The following is a 7,626-nucleotide window of genomic DNA, read 5'->3' on the forward strand; positions in this document are numbered from 1 at the left end:
GTCCATGCTTGACACTGCAAATTGAGGACAGAATTGCCTTATCCCCATGTGGCACCTTTCAGGCAAACAATTTAACTCTTTAATGTGCCAGACCATGCTCTTAGATGGTCTGTCAGCAATGGAGGATGAATCTACATCTTACGCTTTGAAAAGCATGCACTTCTACTGCTTGAGATAAAAGTGGTAGTAGGTTTTTTGTCAACCTCTCTCTGTGGTCCTGTTACCGCTAGAGGCAGATGGAGTGCCTCATGGACTGGCAGCATGCTACATATGGATAGGAAACACGAGGCACAGAGCAGTAAGGTGACTCACCTAGCATTACTTACAATAGATCGTCAATTTTTTTGTTCTATTTGCAGTAAAATCCGTGTTGTGCTAGACTTTCTGACATATAAGAAAGGACAGCCACTGTCATGAGGAACTTGTGACTAAAGATGGATGGACAGGCAAATAGGCAGAGGTGAGAGAAGAGGAACAATAACAAGGATTTTTTTCTGGGCAAATCAGCAACTATAGACAGCACAGTAGAAGCAGGTTTAAGGAAAGATTGAAGAGGAGAGAAGGGCTTTGGGGATGAGTTTGGGTATGTCACATCATGCATGTGCATACAGGGATGAAATGGATGAACAGGGACATTAAGCCATGCCTGCACTAGGAATACTTTTCATATAAGTATACTGAAAGCACTGAAAACACCCACCCCAATGAGCTATGTTAGTTAAAACACAGTGTCACTGGTCTTAGCTGAGGGCTTCTGCTTGCGCAGCTTGATCAGGTAGAGATCATGCTTCATACTACAACTGCTGCAGCTGCACTGGCAAGTGTCTGCAGTATAGACATCACATCACTAGACTCAGAAAGGCTGGAAGTGATGGACTACAGGGGGCAGGGGGGCAACAGGAAGCTGAACACTGGAGAGGTTAAGATTTGTTCACGATGAGCACATGACTGTGTTGTCAGAGCAGTAAAGGGGACTTGTTATACCTCAAGAGAGACAAACTGAAGTCTGATTCCCCCTTTCAATAAGCCCAGCTGTAAAAGGAGCACTTGGTCCTTCAGGATGGATAGTCAAAGTCTAGCCGCATGTGGTCTACAGAAACTGGCATGCCTTAATCCTGATACACCAATAGGCTCCTGGACATTTCTCCATCAAAGAGGTAGAAGCCATGTGACACTTTTGGTAAATAGTTTCTTTGCCTATCTTCAAAAAAAAAAGTCATTTCAAGAAGACCACTGCTCTTTGCCAGTTCATTCAAATATTGGTGAATAGTTACAACTGATGACCCAGAGTTTAAATTGGGTGCATTCAAGAGAACCAGAAAAGAGTTTCTAAAAGTAGAGACATGACAAATATGAATGGATTAAAAAGTTGGCAAAATTGTGAGTAGGACTCAGTATTTTTTTTTCCAGACACTCTCATGCACTGACCAAAATAGTCAGGCCAGGGATCCAAGTTCCTATCCAATTTCAGAAATACTGAGCACATGCCACGCTCCCATCAAACTACCTGGGCTACCATCCTGGGAAGTGTTGGCCACTCTCTCACCTGCCTCTCAGTGTGGTTTTACTCTTTGGAAGCCCTAGAGCATTGAGATGAGTGTCAATAGTTAAATCAATGTGACACATGGCTTGTGATGCATGGCGTGTGTGTCCAGCTTGTGGCTACCCATTTGTGATTTGTCAAACCACTTAAACTTTTGTGAGATGCTTTTTTTTTCTACACAGTGCATGGATCTACATGTGCAATTAGTGCACATGAATAAGCTCTGGAGTTTTTTACTCCCAGGTATACTGTTTCAAAAATTAGCTCTGGACTTCATTGATGGGCCTGTGGAGCCCAGTTAGGACAGCCATGGCTGCCTGGGGCCCCAGGGGTCAGCCTGCCAGCCCAGGGCCACTCCAGTTGGGCTCAACACGCTGCAGAGGGGCTGGCTGGGGCACAAGGGTGCTTCAACATGGGGCTAGCCAGTCTGCAGCTCCTGCACTGAAGCACCCTTGTGCCCCAGCCAGCAGGCCAGTATCTACACCTGTACCACTGTGTGTGAAAAAACTCTGCAGCAGGATGGTACTCGCATTTACAAGTTTCCTCACAGCAAGGTACAAATACTACCCTGCTATGCAGTGTATCGGTTTTGTGTGCCATAATAGGGACACACGTGTAGATGCTGAGATGTTTACTGCACACATAATTAGTCAGCTGTGCAGTAAATGTTTCATGTAGATGTGCCTCAAGAGAGACAAACTGAAGTCTTATTCCCCCTTTCAATAAGCCCAGCCCTGTTTCATTTTGTTTCCTCCAAGGGAAATTTAAGTATAAAATCTATATATTTCTAAGTCAATTGGAGCCCATGCTACATGAACAATAAAGATCATTCTTTCACTGTAATTCTCTATTGCCAGGGGGAACGACATGTTTAAAAAGCGTGTATCAGCTCAGAACTGCAAGTTAGCTAGAGCTAGACACATCTCACACCTCAAGGTTTTTCATTTGTCCTCTTAACCTAGAACAGGAATTTATCCTGTGGTTTCTAAAATCACAGCTATACTCACTATAACCACTAAGGACAGGTGAGATTCTCTGTAGTAATTCTGTCCATTGGCACAGAGATCTATATTGGCCAAGGTGGATGGTGAGCTATGGTCACTTAAAGTGACTATCTCTTCCTGGGCCACTACAGAACCACATATCCAAGGATCTCAGAGCAACTTATGGGAATGTAATGAATTAAGTCTCATAATTCTAGGCAACTATTGTTATCTCCTTTTTACAGAAATAGAAACTGAGTCACAAAGAAATCAAACGACTTGGCCAAAGGCAATACTGTAAGTCTGTGACACAACTATGCATGAGAACCTATATTTCTTCTAGTCTTAGAATTTAACTTTATGCCAGGTTTCCTTTCACCATACTGACTATACTTTCTTCATGGTTAGGCTGTGGGCATGTTAAGTTCATCATATATTGTCTTGAAGAATATTGTCTCATTATTTCCTTTTATTCCCCAATCTGGAGCCAAGATGATGACTCCTAGGTGCAAAAATTAATAGCAACAGTAATCATATCAACAACAATAGTAATAATTGTAATATCCAGGCAGCCCACAGTACCCATCATCTCATCTCTATTACAATCACAGTGCGTAAGACAGGGATCATGTCTTACAGGGTTTCCTACCTCCAAACCCTACTATAAAGCAGTTTCATGATCATGAGGCAAATCTGATAAATGCTCATTCTTCATCTACTGACTTTATCAATGCTATCCATTTCCCCCCTGCTTCTTGCTATCCCCTAAGACCATGTCTATGGCAAACCTGAACTGAGATGCATAAAGCAAAAGAATCATTTCAGTGTTCTGGGAAAATCACCCTAAAATCTTCTGGACTGTAGTAAAGAGAAAACCATTCTCCCAACCTATAGAATATCATAGGGAATTATATCCCCATGGATGCAGGAGCCTAGTTTAAATGGTATCAGCAGTTATTCTGTTTTTGCATAATCCTCCATGAGTAAATACTTTGGTTAGTGAAAGCACTCAATGGAAAAGGAGTAAGGCGTTTAGCCTTCTGCCAATGGATGTGTGAACTTCAGCTGTGGCAGAAAGAAAGAGGCGGAAGAGTTGTTTTTGTAAGGCTGGTTGCAAACACTTGAAAATGCTGTATTTTACTGTATGTTGCTGTGTAACATTGGCAGTGGCTTTATCGCTGCGGGTTTTTAATGTAAATGACACGGTTGTAATGTGCTGTGTCCATGTTTCCTCACAGCAAGACACTCTGGGGAAATCACCACTAAACAAGTTACAGTGTTCCAATTAGGGATGGGTGAGGTCCTTTTGCCTAATTCCAAATCCATTCAAAGTTCACAAGATGCAATGACTGATTCAAATTCTAACATTATCTGGCTTTGGAGAAGCTGTAGAGAAAGGAGCAGTGGTGTCACACCTGATGACAAAGGCAACAGAGATTGGGGCGGGGGGGGGGGGACCAGCTCCCCCCTCTCCCACCCCCCGGAAACAAGAAGTACAAAGAGGTAAGATTTGCATGAGCCACACCCCCCCCACCCCACCATGCCAGCTCAGCCTAACTTCTAAGGGAGGGTCTTCTACGTTTAACTCAGAGCACTGGCATCCCCCTGAAGCTACATGAGTATGGGTAATAGAGGGTTGTCCTTTGAGAGAAAAGTTAGCTTTAAATAGCAATTAAATAATAGGCAAACTTCAGCTAGCTTGGAAGTCATATGCTGAGCCCACAAAACAGCATAATTCCACCCAAAATTCCAGCAAAGCAAAATGTTCTGGGTGGCTTGAGGGCTGTGAGTCAGATCCTTAGCCGGTACAGACTGGCAAGACTCCACAATTTCAAGAACACTATGCTGCCTTACGCTACTTGAAGATGTAGCAACGTGGGCCAGAATTTCCTTTCTGATCAGCACCTGCTGTTGAGGCCACCTTTTCAAACACAGCTCAGCACCCAGCCAAGCACTGGTGGAGACAGAAGTGCAGCTCCCTGCTGTAACTGCACTTCTGTAAGCGCGCTTCGCAGGAAGCGTTCTGAGTTACAGCAATCCCCCAGACCGAACAGAAGTTCACTGTTTGTTCTAGGGGGAGGGGAATTTAGCTGCAGCCTGCCACCCATTTCCCATAGCAATGGCCCCTCCGCCCTGTGAGGCTGCAAAGTTTTCAGAATGGGACGAGGGGAAAGGGAGTGGAGGGGGTTCAGTCTGGGGGTCTTTCAACCCCTGCTGGAGGGTGGGGTGGGTGTATTGGAGACCCCCTGAGATGGGAGGTCTCCAATACACCCACCCCATGCTCCAGGAGGGGCTGAAAAAACCCCTAGACTAAACTCCTTGCACTCCCTTTCCCCCCTCCCATTTGGAAAATAGCTAGAGGCTGGCAGGCAAGAAGACAGAAGTTACAGAAGACATTCTGTTTTGAAGCGTCTGCATCTCACCTGTCATATAATGGAGTTCAGATTTCGTGGGATCAGCCATTTTTAAAGCTGTTTGCAGCCATGCACTTGTGTTTGGTCACAGATATAGACTGCTTTCTGTGGCCAGATTGGGCAAAAATTGTCACTTCTGTCTGCACGCTTAAATACTGTCTTTGTCCTCTTCCATGAAAATCAATAGGGCTTTTTTTTTCCTTCTACTGACTTGAATGGGCACCGAATCCAGTCCGAAGGAAGCAAACTTTAAAAACTGCTCAGCTTCCAGCAGCTCCATCTGGCACGTGACTGGATTGTCAAAAAAAAAGCTCAGTTCCTTCCTAGATACCTGTGTCACAGACACATGAAAACCTGGACCTATGGTTTGGTGTGCTCTGGTTACTCATTCTGAAAACTTGCCCATAAGATTATATATATATGTCCTGGGGATCAAGGCAGGATATATGGCCAAGCAGAGAATCCACAAATATACCTCCAAACTTTGTACATCTTTTCTTGACTCATGACCTTCACTGAACAAAACTTTGGCATCAACCTCAACTCTGAGCACTTTGTCTCATGTTTCCTGAGCCTGTGAATCCGGATCTCCCTAACTACCCCTCTGTGCCTTTGTTTCACATGCTTCTCAATTAAAGTGTTCATCTGGGTCTCCATCTCCTCACAGCTGGCTTGACTGTGGCCTCCAAGCTCCAGTCTGGCCACAATGTTGTTGCTCATTGGTACAAAGAGGCAGGGCAATATCAATTTTATTCTGCTAGATACTGCTGTCATAAATGCTTTAAAGATATCATAGACAGAAAGACAAGCAAATCTATTACCGCTCCTCACCTACTCCTTTTAAGAGCTTGTTTGAAATGCCGGTATCTCACTTTTGTTAACCATATGTGGACTTGTGGTGTCTCCTACAGATTTGATTTCTCTTGCAATTCACCTTCCTGCTATTTCCAATCGTTTCATTCACAACTGGTCTGTTCTCGGGACAAAATTCTTCTCCAGTGCAGCTCTTCCCATCACAAAAGTCCTCTCATCTCTTCCTATGTCCTTCAGTGGATTTCTACCTCATCTCATATATGATCTGATTATGTAACTCACATATTCTCGAGAAACCTTTTAATGCTGTCCCCATTACTACTTCTTTTTTCATTTTACATTATTTAATTTCATGAGTCACTTCCTGAATAACACGTATCTGATTTGCACTGCATATTTCTACTGAACGGGTCTGTGTATTTATTACAGGTATGCATGTGCATATGTGTGAGTGAGCAGAGGCATCACATGCACAGTGGGATGCATTCTCTTTCCTGCTATAGCCTCTATAAGCCAGTCTGTAGTGCAGAGGGCCATAAAGTCTTCTTACCTGGTCAGGGGAGAATTTCCCTGGCATAGAGTACTGCACTGGACATAGTTTCATAGTTGCTAGGGGCTGGAAGGGACCTTACAGATCATCGGGTCCAGCCCTCCTGCACTTGGCAGGAAAGACTGCTGGGGACATATATAGGTTCTCCGTTGTGGGTCCTGATGAATTTAAGGGAGTTGAAGGTGTTCCAGGAGCAGGAAAGAAATATATAGGGAAGGTTATAAAGGGGGCATGGGATGACATACAATGGAGGAGCTGGTCCTGTTTCTTCCTCCAACACAAGTGCCAAGTAGAAAGGGCAGAAGTATATCTTAAAGCTATCTGAGCTTCCACCCTGCTGTGAGCTGCGCCTTTTTTCCTGCTGTAGTTCCTGGAAGCACAGCAAGCAAGCTCAGCCAACATCCATACATTCATGTATATTTAGAAAGTGTGTTCATGTTACTATAGATCTGCAGATGTCTCTGGATCTGTGCCTGTTACAAAACAGTTCCTGTATGCACTCCTTTAAAAAAAAATCCTCTTTGTGCATACACAGTTAAAATGAGCCATTGAACCATCCTTGTGTCAGTGTTGCATTCCTACTTATTTGTTTGTATAGGCATGCTTAAAGGTGTTGTACTTAGTGGTATGCTAAGGCTTACACAGGTATGTGGTGGATATGCCAGTGTTTAGAAGCATTGCCATCTCGCATGCTTTTTTAAAAAAAGTTTTATGGGATTTGGTCGTTTTTCCCCTACTGCCCCAGCTGCTGCAATCAAAAGATTGCACAAGAATCTCAGCTTTCATGTTAAAAAACAAAACAAAACAAAACAAAAAACCCCTAACTTTATAGCCATCTGTCTGCAAAGAAGTTCTTGCAAATGTGACGTGTACAGCCTTGCAAATCAGGAAGCAAAAAGGAAGAAGCCCAATATCTACTGTTATGGTATTTAATATCATGATCTTTAAGCTAATCTCATGATTTTGCAGGTAAGAAACTGATTTGTGGGTTTTGTACGCACTGGCAAGGCAATACTGCTAGAGGTAAATATCAGTATGTGTGTATATTGCTGTGTGACACCCAGAGTACTGGTATTTGTCTACACATGTACAGATATCAGCTTTTGCATGTATAAATAGACAAGAGAAGTCTGTGCACAACCATAGATTTTTACTTAGGTTTGTGTGCTTGTAGATTAATGTTGATGATCTTTTCCGGTAGATTAAATAACTCTCTCTCTCTCTCTCCCCCTCTCACTAACTCACTCACTTATTCACACACACACACACACACACACACACACACACACACACACACACACACACACACACACACACACACAC

At 43.5% G+C, this 7,626-nt stretch overlaps 1 protein-coding gene across 1 annotated transcript in view; it reads right to left on the reverse strand.

Moving 5' to 3' along the window:
• BRINP1 (BMP/retinoic acid inducible neural specific 1) overlaps nucleotides 1-7,626 on the reverse strand; it is a 93,942-nt gene that overhangs the window by 58,179 nt on the left and 28,137 nt on the right. The gene's annotated exons all lie outside the window — the stretch shown is intronic.

This window comes from Crocodylus porosus, unplaced genomic scaffold, assembly GCF_001723895.1.
Source record: "Crocodylus porosus isolate Cpor-Errol unplaced genomic scaffold, CroPor_comp1, whole genome shotgun sequence".
In the NCBI taxonomy this organism is placed as follows: domain Eukaryota; kingdom Metazoa; phylum Chordata; order Crocodylia; family Crocodylidae; genus Crocodylus; species Crocodylus porosus.